The sequence below is a fragment of the Balaenoptera musculus genome, chromosome 13, assembly GCF_009873245.2.
Source record: "Balaenoptera musculus isolate JJ_BM4_2016_0621 chromosome 13, mBalMus1.pri.v3, whole genome shotgun sequence".
NCBI classification, from domain to species: domain Eukaryota; kingdom Metazoa; phylum Chordata; class Mammalia; order Artiodactyla; family Balaenopteridae; genus Balaenoptera; species Balaenoptera musculus.
In genome coordinates, this window is record NC_045797.1 from 55,260,719 (window position 1) to 55,278,615 (window position 17,897).

The 17,897-nt window shown below is 41.6% G+C and overlaps 1 long non-coding RNA gene and 1 other non-coding gene across 2 annotated transcripts in view; both read right to left on the reverse strand.

The window, feature by feature from the left end:
* LOC118905672 overlaps positions 1-17,897 on the reverse strand; it is a 207,812-nt gene extending 189,915 nt beyond the window's left edge. Inside the window, exons 1-2 of the long non-coding RNA XR_005022311.1 lie at positions 17,374-17,897; positions 14,660-14,721 (exon numbers count right to left, since the gene is read on the reverse strand). This is a non-coding gene — a long non-coding RNA (uncharacterized LOC118905672). The remainder of the gene's footprint in view (positions 1-14,659; positions 14,722-17,373) is intronic.
* On the reverse strand, positions 17,272-17,364 carry TRNAI-UAU. Its single transcript is given in 2 exon segments — positions 17,272-17,307; positions 17,327-17,364. It is a non-coding gene; the product is annotated as a tRNA-Ile (tRNA).

A 17,897-nucleotide genomic window follows, 5' to 3' on the forward strand; every position in this document is an offset into this window, starting at 1 on the left:
TCATTATTTGTTGAGTGCCTATTAGCTCAGCACAGGAGGAATTAATATTCTAATGGTGGGAGATAAGCAACTGCCACTTATATAAACACAGTAAATTTTTTTAAATTTTTTAATTAAATTTTATTTATTTTTTTATACAACAGGTCCTTATTAGTCATCAGTTTTATACACATCAGTGTATACATGTCAATCCCAATCTCCCAATTCATCACACCACCCCACCGCCCCGCCGCTTTCCCCCCTTGGTGTCCACACGTTTGTTCTCTACTTCTGTCTCTCAATTTCTGCCCTGCAAACCAGTTCATCTGTACCATTTTTCTAGGTTCCACATATATGCGTTAATGTACGAAATTTGTTTTTCTCTTTCTGACGTACTTCACTCTGTATCCATCCACGTCTTTATAAATGACCCAGTTTCGTTCCTTTTTATGGCTGGGTAATATTCCACTGTATGTATGTACCACATCTTCTTTATCCATTTGTCTGTCAATGGGCATTTAGGTTGCTTCCATGACCTGGCTATTGTAAATAGTGCTGCAGTGAACATTGGGGTGCATGTGTCTTTTTGTATTATGGTTTTCTCTGGGTATATGCCCAGTAGTGGGATTGCTGGATCATATGGTAATTCTATTTTTAGTTTTTTAAGGAACCTCCATACTGCTCTCCATAGTGGCTGTATCAATTTACATTCCCACCAACAGTGCAAGAGGGTTCCCCTTTCTCCACACCCTCTCCAGCATTTATTGTTTGTAGATTTTCTGATGATGCCCATTCTAACTGGTGTGAGGTGATACCTCATTGTAGTTTTGATTTGCATTTCTCTAATAATTAGTGATGTTGAGCAGCTTTTCATGTGTTTCTTGGCCATCTGTATGTCTTCTTTGGAGAAATGTCTGTTTAGGTCTTCTGCCCATCTTTGGGTTGGGTTGTTTGTTTTTTAATATTGAGCTGCATGAGCTGTTTGTATATTTTGGAGATTAATCCTTTGTCCGTTGATTCGTTTGCAAATACTTTCTCCCATTCTGAGGGTTGTCTTTTCGTCTTGTTGATGGTTTCCTCTGCTGTGCAAAAGCTTTGAAGTTTCATTAGGTCCCATTTGTTTATTTTTGTTTTTATTTCCATTACTCTAGGAGGTGGATCAAAAAACATCTTGTGGTGGTTTATGTCAGTGTTCTTCCTATGTTTTCCTCTAAGAGTTTTATAGTGTCCAGTCTTACATTTAGGTCTCTAATCCATTTTGAGTTTATTTTTGTGTATGGTGTTAGGGAGTTTTCTAATTTCATTCGTTTACATGTAGCTGTCCAGTTTTCCCAGCACCACTTATTGAAGAGACTGTCTTTTCTCCATTGTATATCCTTGCCTCCTTTGTCATAGATTAGTTGACCATAGGTGCGTGGGTTTATCTCTGGGCTTTCTATCTTGTTCCATTGATCTACGTTTCTGTTTTTGTGCCACTACCATATTGTCTTGATTACTGTAGCTTTGTAGTATAGTCTGAAGTCAGGGAGTCTGATTCCTCCAGCTCCGTTTTTTTCCCTCAAGACTGCTTTGGCTATTCAGGGTCTTTTGTGTCTCCATATAAATTTTAAGATTTTTTTGTTCTAGTTCCATAAAAAATGCCATTGGTAATTTGATAGGGATTGCACTGAATCTGTAGATTGCTTTGCGTAGTATAGTCATTTTCACAATATTGATTCTTCTATTCCAAGAACATGGTATATCTCTCCATCTGTTTCTATCATCTTTAATTTCTTTCATCAGTGTCTTATAGTTTTCTGCATACAGGTCTTTTGTCTCCCTAGCTAGGTTTATTCCTAGGTATTTTATTCTTCTTTTTGCAATGGTAAATGGGAGTGTTTCCTTAATTTCTCTTTCAGATTTTTCATCATTAGTGTATAGGAATGCAAGAGATTTCTGTGCATTAATTTTGTGTCCTGCAACTTTACAAAATTCATTGATTAGCTCTAGTAGTTTTCTGGTGGCATCTTTAGGATTCTCTATGTATAGTGTCATGTCATCTGCAAACACTGACAGTTTTACTTCTTCTTTTCCAATTTGTATTCATTTTATTTCTTTTTCTTCTCTGATTGCCATAGCTAGGACTTCCAAAACTATGTTGAATGATAGTGTTGAGAGTAGACATCCTTGTCTTGTTCCTGATCTTAGAGGAAATGGTTTCAGTTTTCCACCATTGAGAATGATGTTTGCTGTGAGCTTGTCGTATATGGCCTTTATTATGTTGAGGTGGGTTCCCTCTATGCCCACTTTCTGGAGAGATTTTATCATAAATGGGTGTTAAATTTTGTCAAAAGTTTTTTCTGCATCTATTGAGATGATCATATGGTTTTTATTCTTCAGTTTGTTAATATGGTGTATCACATTGATTGATTTACGTATATTGAAGAATCCTTGCATCCCTGGGATAAATCCCACTTGATCATGGTGTAAGATCCTTTTAATGTGCTGTTGGATTCTGTTTGCTAGTATCTTGTTGAGGATTTGTGCATCTATATTCATCAGTGATATTGGTCTGTAATTTTCTTTTTTTGTAGTATCTTTCTGTGGTTTTGGTATCAGGGTGATGGTGGCCTCATGGAATGAGTTTGGGAATGTTCCTTCCTCCGCAATTTTTTGGAAGAGTTTGAGAAGGATGGGTGGTATCTCTTCTCTAAATGTTTGATAGAATTCACCTGTGAAGTCAGCTGGTCCTGGACTTTTGTTGGAAGATTTTTAATCACAGTTTCAATTTCATTACTTGTGATTGGTCTGTTCATATTTTCTATTTCTTCCTGGTTCAGTCTTGGAAGGTTATACCTTTCTAAGAATTTGTCCATTTCTTCCAGGTCGTCCATTTTATTGGCATAGAGTTGCTTGTAGTAGTCTCTTAGGATGCTTTGTATTTCTGCAGTGTCTGTTGTAACTTCTCCTTTTTCATTTCTAATTTTATTGATTTGAGTCCTCTCCTTCTTTTTCTTGATAACTCTGGCTACTGGTTTATCAATTTTGTTTATCTTCTCAAAGAACCAGCTTTTAGTTTTATTGATCTTTGCTATTGTTTTCTTTGTTTCTATTTCATTTCTTTCTGCTCTGATCTTTGATTTCTTTCCTTCTGCTAACTTTGGGTTTTGTTTGTTCTTTCTCTAGTTCCTTTAGGTGTAAGGTTAGATTGTTTATTTGAGATTTTTCTTGTTTCTTGAGGCAGGCTTGTATAGCTATAAACTTCCCTCTTAGAACTGCTTTTGCTGCATCCCATAGGTTTTGGATCATCATGTTTTCATTGTCATTTGTCTCTAGGTATTTTTTGATTTCCTCTTTGATTTCTTCAGTGATCTCTTGGTTATTTAGTAACGTATTGTTTAGCCTCCACGTGTTTGTGTTTTTTACGTTTTTTTCCCTGTAATTCATTTCTAATCTCATAGCGTTGTGGTCACAAAAGATGCTTGATATGATTTCAATTTTCTTAAATTTACTGAGGCTTGATTTGTGACCCAAGATGTGATCTATCCTGGAGGATGTTCCATGCGCACTTGAGAAGAAAGTGTAATCTGCTGTTTTCGGATGGAATGTCCTATAAATATCAATTAAATCTACCTGGTCTATTGTGTCATTTAAAGCTTGTGTTTCCTTATATATTTTCATTTTGGATGATCTGTCCATTGGTGTAAGTGAGGTGTTAAAGTCCCCCACTATTATTGTGTTACTGTCAATTTCCTCTTTTAGAGCTGTTAGCAGTTGCCTTATGTATTGAGGTGCTCCTATGTTGGGTGCATATATATTTATAATTGTTATATCTTCTTCTTGGATTGATCCCTTGATCATTATGTAGTGTCCTTCCTTGACTCTTGTAACATTCTTTATTTTAAAGTCTATTTTATCTGATATGAGTATTGCTACTCCAGCTTTCGATTTCCATTTGCATGGAATATCTTTTCCCATCCCCTCACTTTCAGTCTGTATGTGTCCCTAGGTCTGAAGTGGGTCTCTTGTAGACAGCATATAGATGGGTCTTGTGTTTGTATCCATTCAGCAAGCCTGTGTCTTTTGGTTGGAGCATTTAATCCATTCACATTTAAGGTAATTATCAATATGTATGTTCCTATGACCATTTTCTTAATTGTTTTGGGTTTGTTTTTGTAGGTCCTTTTCTTCTCTTGTGTTTCCCACTTAGAGAAGTTCCTTTAGCATTTGTTGTAGAGCTGGTTTGGTGGTGCTGAATTCTCTTAGCTTTTGCTTGTCTGTAAAGCTTTTGATTTCTCCATCGAATCTGAATGAGATCCTTGCCAGGTAGAGTAATCTGGGTTGTAGGTTCTTCCCTTTCATCATTTTAAGTATATCATGCCACTCCCTTCTGGCTTGTAGAGCTTCTGCTGAGAAATCAGCTGTTAACCTTATGGGAGTTCCCTTGTATGTTATTTGTCGTTTTTCCCTTGCTGCTTTCAATAATTTTTCTTTGTCTTTAGTTTTTGCCAGTTTGATTACTATGTGTCTCAGCGTGTTTCTCCTTGGTTTATCCTGTATGGGACTCTCTGCGCTTCCTGGACTTGGGTGGCTATTTCCTTTCCCATGTTAGGGAAGTTTTCGAGTATAATCTCTTCAAATATTTTCTTGGGTCCTTTCTCTCTCTCTTCTCCTTCTGGGACCCCTATAATGCGAATGTTGTTGCGTTTAATGTTGTCCCAGAGGTCTCTTAGGCTGTCTTCATTTCTTTTCATTCTTTTTTCTTTATTCTGTTCCGCAGCAGTGAATTCCACCACTCTGTCTTCCAGGTCACTTATCTGTTCTTCTGCCTCAGTTATTCTGTTGTTGATTCTTTCTAGTGTAGTTTTCATTTCAGTTATTGTATTGTTAATCTCTGTTTGTTTGTTCTTTAATTCTTCTAGGTCTTTGTTAAACATTTCTTGCATCTTCTCGATCTTTGCCTCCATTCTTTTTCCAAGGTCCTGGATCATCTTCACTATCATTATTCTGAATTCTTTTTCTGGAAGGTTGCCTATCTCCACTTCATTTAGTTGTTTTTCTCGGGTTTTATCTTGTTCCTTCATCTGGTACGTAGCCCTCTGCCTTTTCATCTTGTCTATCTTTCTGTGAATGTGGTTTTTGTTCCACAGGCTGCAGGATTATAGTTCTTCTTGCTTCTGCTGTCTGCCCTCTGGTGGATGAGGCTATCTAACCAGTAATTTTTGATAGTAGTAAATACTACTAAACTATATCCAAAGGTACCCCTGAGGAGGTGATATCTGACTGAGCCCTGAAAATTAAGGAGCCAGCCCCCTAAGATTTGGGCAAAGATGTTCCAGGAGAAGGAATGGCTGTTACAAAGGGCCTGAGGCAGAAACAAGGAATAGAAAGACTAGGGTGGCTGGAGCATAGTAAGCAGGGGTAGAGTGACAGGAGCTGAGGTTGGAGAAGCGGGCAGGGGCTGGTGAAGACACCTAGGGTCTTCTGGACCACTGCAGCCTGTGCATTTTATTCTGTATGCAATGGAAAGCTGTCAGTGGTTTTAAGCAAGGAAATGACAGGATCTGATTTGTGTTATTAAAGGCCCATTTGGGCTTCTGTGTGAAGAAGAGACAAGAGAGGGATGAGAAGTGGGGACAGGGAGTCAGTTCAGAGGCTCCTGCAGAGTCCAAGCAGGAGATGACAGAAACTGTGGATGGAGAGAAGGGCAGGGTCCAGGATACATACTGGAGGGAGACTCGGGACTTGATGATGGATTAGATCTAGGGGGGAGCAAAAGGGGACCATGAAAGCTGCCACCTAAGCTTTTCACTTAGAGTCCAGGTGAATGGACGAAAGGACCATTTGTGGGATGGGAAAGACGAGGGGAGAAGCAGGTTTGGGAGGGGAAAAAAAATCAAGTGTTGTGCTTTGGACGAGTCACTCAAGTGGAGATGGCAAGTGTGCTGATGGAGAGGGCTGGGCTTTGTACAAAGGCATGGGGAAGTATCTATTAACTTTATCCCCAGGCCAGTTTGATAGTTTAAATGATTGGATACTGCCTTTTCCTTCTTAAAGGAATTCTCATTAAGAAATTTGAAAAATCAGTCATCAATGTAAAATGATATTTTGTACAATAACAGTTGAACAAGTCAAGACCCCTTTTGGTTACAAGTGAGAAACCCTTAACTGGCCAAATGCAAAGGGGCACTTTTTTATATATATAAATTTATTCATTTTATTTATTTATTTTTGGCTGCATTGGGTCTTCGTTGCTGTGCACGGGAGTTGTGGCTAGCGGGGGCTACCCTTTGTTGCAGCGCACTGGCTTCTCATTGTGGTGGCTTCTCTTGTTGCGGAGCATAGGCTCTAGGCGCACGGGCTTCAGTAGTTGTGGCTTGCAGGCTCAGTAGTTGTGGCTCGCGGGCTCAGTAGTTGTGGCGAATGGGCTTAGTTGCTCCACAGCATGTGGGATCTTCCCGTACCAGGGCTTGAACCCAGCTTGAACCCGTGTCCCCTGCATTGGCAGGCGGATTCTTAACCACTGCGCCACCAGGGAAGCCCCAAAGGGGCACTTTTTTAGCTTGAACATTCAAACCACAGAAAGAGAACTAATGAAACTAGACTTTCAGAATCAGAGACTCAAACACTTGCCGACCTCTTTATCTCCCTGCTTCACATTAAATGTAGGCTTCGTTCTCCCAGGCCAAATAGCTCAACTAGAAAGATATCTGGGAGCTGCAGGAAGCTCTGGATTTATATTCTTTATGTTTCTAAACAGAAAGAAAAAAAGACTTCCCAGATAGCTCAAGATAGAAACATCCCATGGAAGGACTCTGGTAGGTTTTGAGTCACATGCCCATCTCTGAAAGGGGAAATAGGAGCTGGGAAGATAATAACAAAATCTACTGTACAATGTCTCTTTTCTGAAAACAGAACTAAGAATCGTAGAGTTAAAAGAGAGCTTAGAAGCCTCACCAACCCCCCAACCAATGCAAGATTCTCTTCTATTACATTACAGCTTCGGCTCAATCACTTTTAAAGTTGGGAAACACACTCCTTCACCAGTCAACCCATCCCATTTCTCAACACTGCTAGTCATTTTAAAAGTAAATTTGCTTCCCTGTCATCATCACCCATGGGCTATAGTTTTTGGGGGCTTTTTGGGTTTGTTTTTTAATATTTACTTATTTATTAATTTGGCTGCCCCAGGTCTTCGTTGCGGCATTCAGGATCTAGTTCCCTGACCAGGGATGAAACCCAGGCCCCCTGCATAGGGAGCGTGGAGTCTTAACCACTGGGCCACCAGGGAAGTCGCCATGGGCTGTAGTTCTAAGTTCATGTTCTTCCCTCTAGGTCAAGACTGAATATGTCTACTCCTTTCATGAATATCTGAAAGCCAGTCATATAACCCTCTTCAGCCCGCTCTTCTCTGGGATCCATATTCCTTGGAGTTTCAGCTGTAGTCATCACGGATGGCTTAGTGTTATGGGAAGTAAGAGGGGCATCTGGATCACTAAGGTCAGGGGCTGTCAAGGACTCTGTGGGGAAAGGCAGGAAACCAACAGAAGAGGCGAACGATCCTCACCCCACCAGGCTCCCCCCACAGCATGAACTCAACCCCAGCTCCCTGCCTCTGCTCCCAAGGGGCCCACCAGACAGCAAGGAGCATAGAAACACTTAAAGAGAATTCAGTTTTACAGTTTTTGTTAAAAAGAAGAAAAAAATAGATAGGAGAAGATAAAAATAAATTTAGAAGAAAAAAGGGAAAGAAGGCTAAGAGGAAATGAATGAAAAGACTAGGTATGGAGGGAAGGGTGTAATGAAAGTTTTAAAGAGAAGGAATCAACTCATTAACCAGAGTATTTAAAAGAATGTAACAGTTAAGGGGCTTCCCTGGTGGCACAGTGGTTAAGAATCTGCCTGCCAATGCAAGGGACACGGGTTCAAGCCCTGGTCCAGGAAGATCCCACATGCCGCGGAGCAACTAAGCCCGTGAGCCACAACTGCTGAGCTTGAGCTCTGGAGCCTGCAAGCCACAACTACTGAGCCTGCTCTCTAGGAGCCACCAGCCACAACTACTGAAGCCCACATGCCTAGAGCCTGTGCTCCGCACCAAGAGAAGCCACTGCAATGAGAAGCTGCGCACTGCAATGAAGAGGAGCCCCCGCTCGCCGCAACTAGAGAAAAGCCTGCACACAGCAACAAAGACCCAATGCAGCCAAAAATTAATTAATTAAAATAAATAAAATAAAAGAATGTAATGGTTAAGACAGAACAAAATATTTTTAAAGATAAGAATAATTAGGACACATGCAGATAATACAATAATAATCAGTTAAATAAAAAGAAGATTTTTTATTATGACTTCAAACATTACAATACTAAAAGATAAAACAGAAATGGGTTAAGCTGAAGGCGGCAGGACAGAGACCAAGGGCCAGAAGCACCAGGAAGGGCTGAGTGTGGAATCTCGTGGGCCTTTTCTAAGCCTGGGTTCTCTTCAGGGCACCCCTGTGAGCCGAGCTCCTCGGCCAGCCATGCCTTATGTCAGAGCCTCCAGTAAGTGCCCCTTCCTTAAATATCCACTGGGGAAAGCTATTCAGTGGTGCCTCCCTGGAACTGGAAGACATGGACACGCCCCACCTAGCATCAGTCAGCCGAGGCCCTTCAACCATTGCTCCTGTGATGTGAATTCTAGAGGCCTCACACTCATGGACCATCACATCAGAAACCCTCTTTAAAGATGGTTTTGCACATCTGGAAAATTTTGGATATATAATTATATATTATATATTTGATGTATATGTTATATATAACATTACATTTTATATATAATATAAATTACTATATACAAAATTATATATAATTATATATATTTAAATTTTATAGCTATCCATCCATCAGACCAGTAATCCCACATATAGAATCTATCTCAAAGATATAATAGCAAAATATTCAAAACAGTGTGACCAAATAAATCTCTTCATTGCAGCACCATCTACAAAACCAGAAGACTGAAAACAATCCAACTGTTCATCAGCAGAGGACTGGCTGAATAAACAGTGGCACATCCACAAGAACAGAATACTATGCAGCTGGGATAAGGAGTGAGGAAGAGTCCTATCTACAACATTGAAATAATCAGAATATTCTGTTAGTTAAACCAGCAAGGAATAGAAGAGCTTTTGAAAATGAAGGAGAGGAAGTGGAATACAAACATAAGTGTATCTTTGCTTATATTTTTTAAGACAAAACAATGGAAAGATAAGTCAAGAAAGTAATTTTTAAATCATTACCTATGTAGAGAAAGAGGAAATAGGATTAGGGGACAAGTATAGAAGCTGGACTTCTAGGAATAAACCTTGTTTTATAGTTTTGACTTGGGAAGCATGTAAATATTTTAGATAAATAAATCAAAAAGGAATTCCTAAAAATGTAAAACAAGCTTAACCAAATGGCATTCACTGTGTATCAAGTTGATAGCACAGCCATACACAGAAAAATTACTTTGACTTTAAAACACAATACTTCAAATACTGCATTTTGAATATAAACTAAGGACAAAAGAAATCACAAAGAAATCTTAAACTGTAATCAATAATCTTATTAGAAATAATATTGATAATATGATTTTTAAACTATTATGTATATAGTAGGATAAAGCAAATAAATAATTAAGTAATTATGTAAGAGTTGTAAAGAACTAATATTTTTAGAGCAAGAGAAAAGAAATCCAAATATAAAATTGAAGGTTATAAATTCTGTAATCTTACACTTGAATTGGAAATATCACTATAAACTCAGGCTTTATTTTTTCTCTTTATGTTTTCTCTTTTTAAAAAAAATATGCATTTCCTAGTTCAGTCCACTGAAAAGGCTTGAAAATATGACAACCATAGAGTAGCAGTAAGGAACTCTAGCACACAGATTGTGGTCTCCTAAATAACATTTCCCACCAAAAAGAACCAGCTGGGAGAAACGGCCAACTCTGGGATTAAAGGAAGACAAGTACAAAATACATTTTGAAATATCCTGTCATGCCAGGAGCATATCATATTTCAGATTTAAGATTACGTCAAAAATACCCAGGAGCCAACTTAATGGGACTTCCCCTGGCCAAACATGGGACAAATCAAGCACCAACAATGGTAACAGGGTCAGTGAATCAAGAGAACATAACAGTCCTGGACTTCCCTGGTGGCTCAGTGGTTAAGAATCCACCTGCCAATGCAGAGGACACAGGTTAGAGCCCTGGTCTGGGAAGATCCCACATGCCGCAGAGCAACTAAGCCCGTGTGCCACAACTACTGAAGCCCACATGCCTAGAGCTCGTGCTCTGCAACAAAAGAAGCCACTGCAATGAGAAGCCCACGCACCGCAACGAAGAGTAGCCCCTGCTCGCCGCAACTAGAGGAAGCCCACCCGCAGCAACGAAGACCCAACACAGCCAAAAATAAATAAATAAATAAAAATAAATACATTTTTTTAAAAAAGAGAACATGACAGTCCTAAACATGTATACAGCCAATAACAGAGCTTCCAGCAACATGAAGGAGGAAAAGATAGAACTAAAAGATAGAAAAACCTATCATTGCAGTTGGTTCTTTTCATGCCCTTCTCTCAGTGACAGACAGAACAAGCAGGCAGAAAAATCAAAGGTATAGAAGGCTTGAAGAGCCCTATAAACCAACTTGACATAATTGACATTGACAGAACACACTGCCCAGCAACAGCACAGTATACATTCTCTTCCAGTGCATCAGAATCAGATGAAAAGCAGGAAGACAATAAAGAAAAACCAATGAAACCCAAAACTGGATATTTGAAAAGATAAATAAAAGTGGAAAACATCTTCTGAGACTGATGGGGGTGGGGCGGGGAAACCATAAATTACCAATATCAGAAATTAGAGGGGACAGCACTACAGATCCTAAAGACAAGAAGGGAACATTATGAATAACTTTATGCCAATAAATTCAACAACTTTAATGAAATACACAAATTTCTTGAAAGACACAAAATACCAAAGCTCACTCAAGAATAAATATGTAACCTGCACAGCCCCCAAATCTATTAAAGAAATTGAATTTGTAGGGTTTTAAAGAGAAAACTTCCTACAAAGAAAACTGCAGGCCCACAGTGCTTCACCAGTGAATCCTGCCAAATATTTAAGGAAGAAATAATACAGCATTTCAATACTGAAAACAACAAAACATTGCTTAAAGAAATTAAAGCCCTAAATAAGTGGAGACATGTATAACTTGCTTATAGAATTAGAAGAGTCAATATTGTTAAGGAGGCAATTCTCCTCAAATTGATCAATACATTCAACAGAATTCTTGTAAAAATCCCAGGATATTTTCATAGAAATTGGCAAACTGACCCCAAAGTTTATTTATATATATACATATATATATAGCGTTATGTGTGGATGACTATAATCATATAACTGAATCATGATTCATATAAATTATATGATTATAGTCATCCACACATAACACCACACTGACATATAGCTCAATAGAATAGAATGAGAGTCCAACAAAAGACCAACACAGCTAAGGTCAATTCATTTTTGACAATGTGTCAAGGCAATTCAATCAGGAAAGGATAGGCTTTTCAACAAATGGTGCCAGAATTGGATATCCATATACAAAAAAAGAAAAATTTAGACCTCTAACTCACATGATATACAAAAGTTAACTCCTAAATGTAAGAGCTAAAACATAGAATAAAATCTTGGTGACTTTGGGTTAGGCAAAAATTTCTTAGAGGGGCTTCCCTGGTGGCGCAGTGGTTGAGAATCTGCCTGCCAATGCAGGGGACACGGGTTCGAGCCCTGGTCTGGGAAGATCCCACATGCCGCGGAGCGACTAGGCCCGTGAGCCACAACTACTGAGCCTGCGCATCTGGAGCTTGTGCTCCGCAACAAGAGAGGCCGCGATAGTGAGAGGCCCGCGCACCGCGATGAAGAGTGGCCCCCACTTGCCGCAACTAGAGAAAGCCCTCGCACAGAAACGAAGACCCAGCACAGCCATAAATAAATAAATAAAATAAAATAAAATTAAAAAAAAAAAAAAAAATTTCTTAGATATAACACCAAAAGTACCATCCATAATGGAAAAAAATTGTATAAATTGAACTTTATCAAAATTTAAAAGTTTGCTTTTCAACAGACACCATTAAGAAAATGAAAATTCAAACCACAAACTGGGAGAAATTATTTACAAAACATATATCCAACATAGGAATTATATCTAGAATAGACAAAAACTCTTATAACTCAATAACGAAAAGACAAACAACCCAATAAAAAACAGACAAAAGATTTGAATGGACAATTCACCAAAGAAGATATCTGAATATCTAACAGCACTAGAAAAGCTACTCAGCATCATTCAGGCAGTTCATTGTATGTCAAATACTTTTTTAAAAAAGCTGTAAAATAAACAAAAACTAACTGGTCACCTTTGGGAGTTGTTAGAGCATCAATTCATTATTGTAAAGACTAGCAGAAAAAGGAAAACAGTCCAGGAATATTACCTGGTCTTTTCTAGTGAATTGTGCTTTAGGAAAACCAAACAGTCGATGGAAAAAGGGGGTTTTAAAGAATGACAGTTATAAATACAGAAGGAATAATTGAATTAGAAAACCATTGTTGAGTGATCCTTAATACAATAATAAATCTAGACAAGGAACATCAACAGATGCTAAAACCATTAGGTTAGAGGCTGATGTGGCATTTTATAATGGATGGACCAGGCTGACCACATCTGAAATCACCAATAAAATTAACCTCAGTAAAAGTGGAACAACCAGACATTATGTACTTTCTCTCTTGTGATAACAATAGTATATAGTACCACCTACAATCTATTTTTGCAAAAAGAAAAAAATTGAACCTTAATACTACCAAGCTTCTAGATCTAACTGTCAGGGGGGACTGAAGAACTTGTGAAAGGATTCCTTGAGGATGGAATTAGCCAAATTCTGTGGGAAATTCTATAGATCAATAAATATCAAAAAAGGGAGTGGGTAATTGGTAGGAAATTTAAAAGATATATTGATCGAATGTAATGTATGGACCTTGTTTGGATCTGGATTCAAACAAACCAACCATAAAAATATCTTTCAGAGATAAGTGTGGACATTTGAACACAGACGAGGTGTTAGATGATGCAGAGTTTCTATTATTACTCTTGTTAGGTGTACTAATGGTACGATGGTTATGCTCTTTTTAAAAGTGGTTACCTGTTGGGTATACATACTGAGGTATTTACAAGTTAAATTAAACCATAGCTGGGGTTTCCTTTAAAATATTCTGGTGACAGTGCTAGGGTAGGGGAGAATGTTGTGGGAACGAGATAGATGAAATAACGTTGACAATTCTTGAAAGTAGTGACGGATGGATACAGGGTGGTTAAATATACTATTTTCTCTACTTCGGGTATGTTTGAAATTTTCCATAACAAAGAACTGGGGTTTTGTTTTGTTGAATTTTAAGTGGGCTGTGTTCACACAGATCACAGCCCTCAGGCTGACTTCAACATGAGTATTCCCTACCTTGATCCACACAGTCAACGTAGGTCACAAATGAGAGGAATGAGTCAGGGGTTAAGAAAACAGCAAAGCAAGCAGCTGGTACCCACCTCTGCAAGGATTAATGGAGAGTGGTAGGACCACAGCAAACGAAAGATCACCTGCCCATCCAAAGGGGGCAGCCAATGTTGCCATGTGGGAATAAGGGCCCAAGATGGCCAAGTCTTCTAATTTTTCATTAGAAACTTGAAATCTAGGCATTTCAGTAAAACCTCCCAATATGCAGGCAAATGATTAAAAAAATTTTAAACACTTGCAAGTCAGTGCTAGAAAGCCAAACAAAACCTGTCTGGAGGCTAGATTTGTTCCACAGACTGTTGTTTTGTGATCTCTGACACCACACCATGTAATGCATTATATTGTAATGCATTAATAATTGGCTGACATTCTTAACAGTTGAATCACACGGCCAGGACAACTGAGGTTGTGCATATCCGAAATGCCCAGATCCTTTATATGCAAACAGCTGTCAAGCCAGGCACGCCCCACACTGAACTCAGAACTGAACACAGGTTTACAGTTATCTCTATCAAATTGCATCTTGTCATTTGTCAGAAACATTTGTCCCTGCATTGGCTCAACTCTTCCTCCAAATTCTACTGAATTTGCACTCCCTTCCAGCTTTGTATCACACACAGTTTTAATAAGCCCATCCAAAGCCATCTACAAAGCTAATGTCAACCTGTGTGTATAGTTCAATAGAGTTCAACGGATTTCAACGGGTAGGTTAGGCTTGTCTCCTGCTAGACGTCTACAGCTGTTTAGCTATAACTTCAACCTACCTTCTGGGTTCATCCACCTCATATTTACCCGTCTTCCTCCTTGAAGCCACCATACATTGCATATAGGCCTAATCCACTAGTTTTGTGGTGACAGGAATGCCACCTCCTTACATCTGTATATGGAGTACTTTATGGTTTTTATAGCATGTTCCCATAATTTTCTGACTTGATCTTTATCACCCATCACAACCTTTAAAAATCCTATCAACCTCACATTAAGACATTGATCTACAAATCTGCCAGTGGTCTATTTGTTTGTTTATAATCCACTAATAATCTATCTGGTGATTTCCAGATTAAATAGAGCAAGGGCAACTATTGATAATTTAGCTTCTTACCTTCCCACTTCACCATCTCACCAAAAAAGAGTTCCCCAAACCACCACCATTCCAGCAATAACCTATAGGGACAGAAACAATATTTCAGAGGAAGAATGTTCTAATCATGAGAGTTGACAGAAAGTGGAATGCATCACCTTGTGAAGAAATGACATTTTGATGCTAGAACTTTTCAAATAGGAGCTAGGGTTTTGCAGAAGGGATTCCAACATGGATAGGGACTTGGGCAGAATGATCTTTCATTCATGCATTTCTGTCCACGTGAGGAAACTGCTCCGTGCTCAGCTCTTGGCTGAGCGCTTGGAAGTATCTTACCAGTTCTTACAGTGATAACCTCTGAAGGTTAAAAACATACACTTGGCAAGTGTGACTGTTTTTATGCTTTGTACATTTTAAAATTAATTCCCTTTTAAAAAGCAGTTTTCAGCAAATGTTTTTAAAATGCCAACCTTTTCCCCATTGTTCAAAATTGGGAAGAATCCATACAATGGAATATTATTCAGCCATAAAAAAAGAAATGAAGCACCGATACAAGGTAGGATGTGGATGAATCTTGAAAACATTAGGGTAACTGAAAGAAGCCAGTCACAAAAGACCACATATTATATGATTCCATTCATATGAAAGTCCAGAATAGGTAAATGTAGAGACAGAAAGTAGATTAGTGGTTATTTAGGGGTTGGGTGGGATGATAGCTAAAGGATACAGGATTTCCTATTGTGTTGATGAAAATGTTCTAAAATTGACTGTGGTGATGGTTGCACGTATCTGTGAATGTACTAAAATCCGTTGAATTGTACATTTTAAATGGGTGAATTGTAGGGTATATGAATTATATCTCGCTAAACCTGTTTTTTTGTTGTTTTTTTTAAATTAATTTGTTTATTATTTATTTATTTTTGGCTGTGTTGGGTCTTCGTTTCTGTGCGAGGGCTTTCTCTAGTTGCGGCAAGCGGGGGCCACTCTTCATTGCAGTGCGTGGGCCTCCCACTATTGCGGCCTCTCTTGTTGCGGAGCACAGGCTCCAGGCGCGCAGGCTCAGTAATTGTGGCTCACGGGCCTAGGTGCACCGCGGCATGTGGAATCCTCCCAGACCAGGGCTCGAACCCGTGTTCCCTGCATTAGCAGGCAGACTCTCAACCACTGCGCCACCAGGGAAGCCCCCTAAACCTGTTTTTTTGTTTTTTTTTTAATTAAGCAAACTTTTTTGGGGGATTGGGGGATAGATGTTTGCTTCCAGGCTGGCTAGATTTCTAAAGGGGAGCACCCACCACCTGCTGAGGATGAGCCTGTGAGCGAAAAGATCTGGTTCAGCGAGGACCTGGCAGCCAGGTTGGGTGAGGTGGAAGGATTTTCTCACATTTCAGGAGGCATGGGGCTCCCCTTTCGGAATCTGGGGCTGGGATTAGCAGCCGAGGAGACCGACAAGAGCTCCACCTTCCACCCACTTCCTCTGAGCTTTCTAGGTCTTGCTTCTCACCGCTCTTGGTCGTATTTCCATCCCAGGAGTTAACTCCTAGCAAGCCCATAAAAACAGCTGAAACCACTCTTTTGGGAGAACGCGTCTGGGAGGCCTCTCATCCCAACTAAGCTTGCTCCCTACTTCGCCCCACCTCCTGAGGATGTAGGGCACCCGTCCACCCCCTGACAAAGCGGCCCCCGTGCCTCAGAATGCTCGCGTGCTGGAACATTTCAAAACCCAGCTGGCAGATTTCCTGCTCCCCGGGGGGGACTTCTGAACCTGGGGTGTACGGCAGGCAGGAAAGGATATCCCTAGAAAACGTCTGTTCTCCCGTCTGCCAGCGAATTCCACCACTGCTGACTGACACCGGGGAGCAGGGGCACAGATGGGGGGAGGGAAACGCCCAGGCACTTTTCCCAAACTCTGCAAATCCGTCCAGGGAGGCCTGGAGGCCTGGGTAAGGGAGAAGGGCCCGCGGTCTAGGGGTTCTGCAGATCGGGGGAGGTGGCAACGACCAGTTATTAGCATTTGGGTTGGCCAAAAAGTTCGTTCGGGTTTTTGGTAACGTCGCGGAAGGAACCGACCGAACTTTTTGGCCAGCCCATAGTTAAAAAGGAGGAGAGCGACTGCTGCACTTGAGGCCCTGCTCTGGGCCTCGGGCCCCAGCTCGCGGGAGTGGTCGCCCCGCTCGGGCCCCGACAGCCAGCGCGCACCACGCCGCTCCTGGCCCTGGGTGAGAGGCAGCAGCAGGGAACCGGCGCCGGGAACGCGGGCACGCCCCGTAGAGAGGGCGCCTGGAATTTTCGATGACGAGGCCCAGGTAGGGCCCCATCACCGGTGCAGCGCCCCGGCACTTCCCGTCCGCATCCCCGGTACCGGTACCCGGGACTGGGTGCCGTTAAAGGAAATGCCTAGGAAGAGGGAGCAGCAGGTAAACGTCCGGGTTCGGGCGGCCGGATGGTGCGGTGCGCGGGGGCAACAAGTAGCTTGGAAAGCGAGTGAGGCGCCGAAGAGAGCAGCTTCCTGCCTGCAGAGAAGCAGGACGTGCAAGCAGAGAAGTGAGAGACAGGAACTGAGGAGACTAAAGAGAGACTGACTCGTTCCCTTGAGCAAGGGGGTAAAAGGGGGGTGCGGGTATCCAAAAGAGTCATGCTCCAGGTGAGGCTCGAACTCACAACCTCGGCATTGCTCTGCATGTACTGCTGTATAAGTACCGCGCGCTAACCGATTGCGCCACTGGAGCTCCGCTTACCCCGCCTCGTGATGGCTCTATCAGGGTTCACCCGGGCTCTGTGCGGGCCTTCGCGGAGCATGCGCACCCGCGGCTTGCTGCTAGGCGAGAACGAGCCGGGGCCCTGAGACCCCGCAGCTTCCGGTCTGGCGGTTCCCGGCCTAGTGTAGGAGGGAATTGCTGTGAAGGTCTCCCTCCGCGATGGCGGGGCCCTTTGGCGGGACCTTGAAAAGAGCACAGCCCGCCTCCCTGGGTAGCGCGGGAGGAGGAGCCCCGGGCGCTGCGGTCTGAAACCACCTCCGCGTCCTCAGTGTGGCGCTTCGCCTCCCAGGAGCAGGCCCCGCGAGAAGCAGGCCTAGAACAGGAGCCGGGCTGCGGCCGGCGGGCGGGCCTTGTTCCGAGGGGTGGGGCCGAGCGGGTTGGCCTCGGCTCCTGGGCAGCAGATGCCCTGGGCTGCCGCCTCTGCCCCGCGCCCCCGCGTGACCGGTGAGCTGGAGGAGCCCACCCCCCCTTTCCCCCGCGCCGCCCTGGAAGTCGGCAGGAGC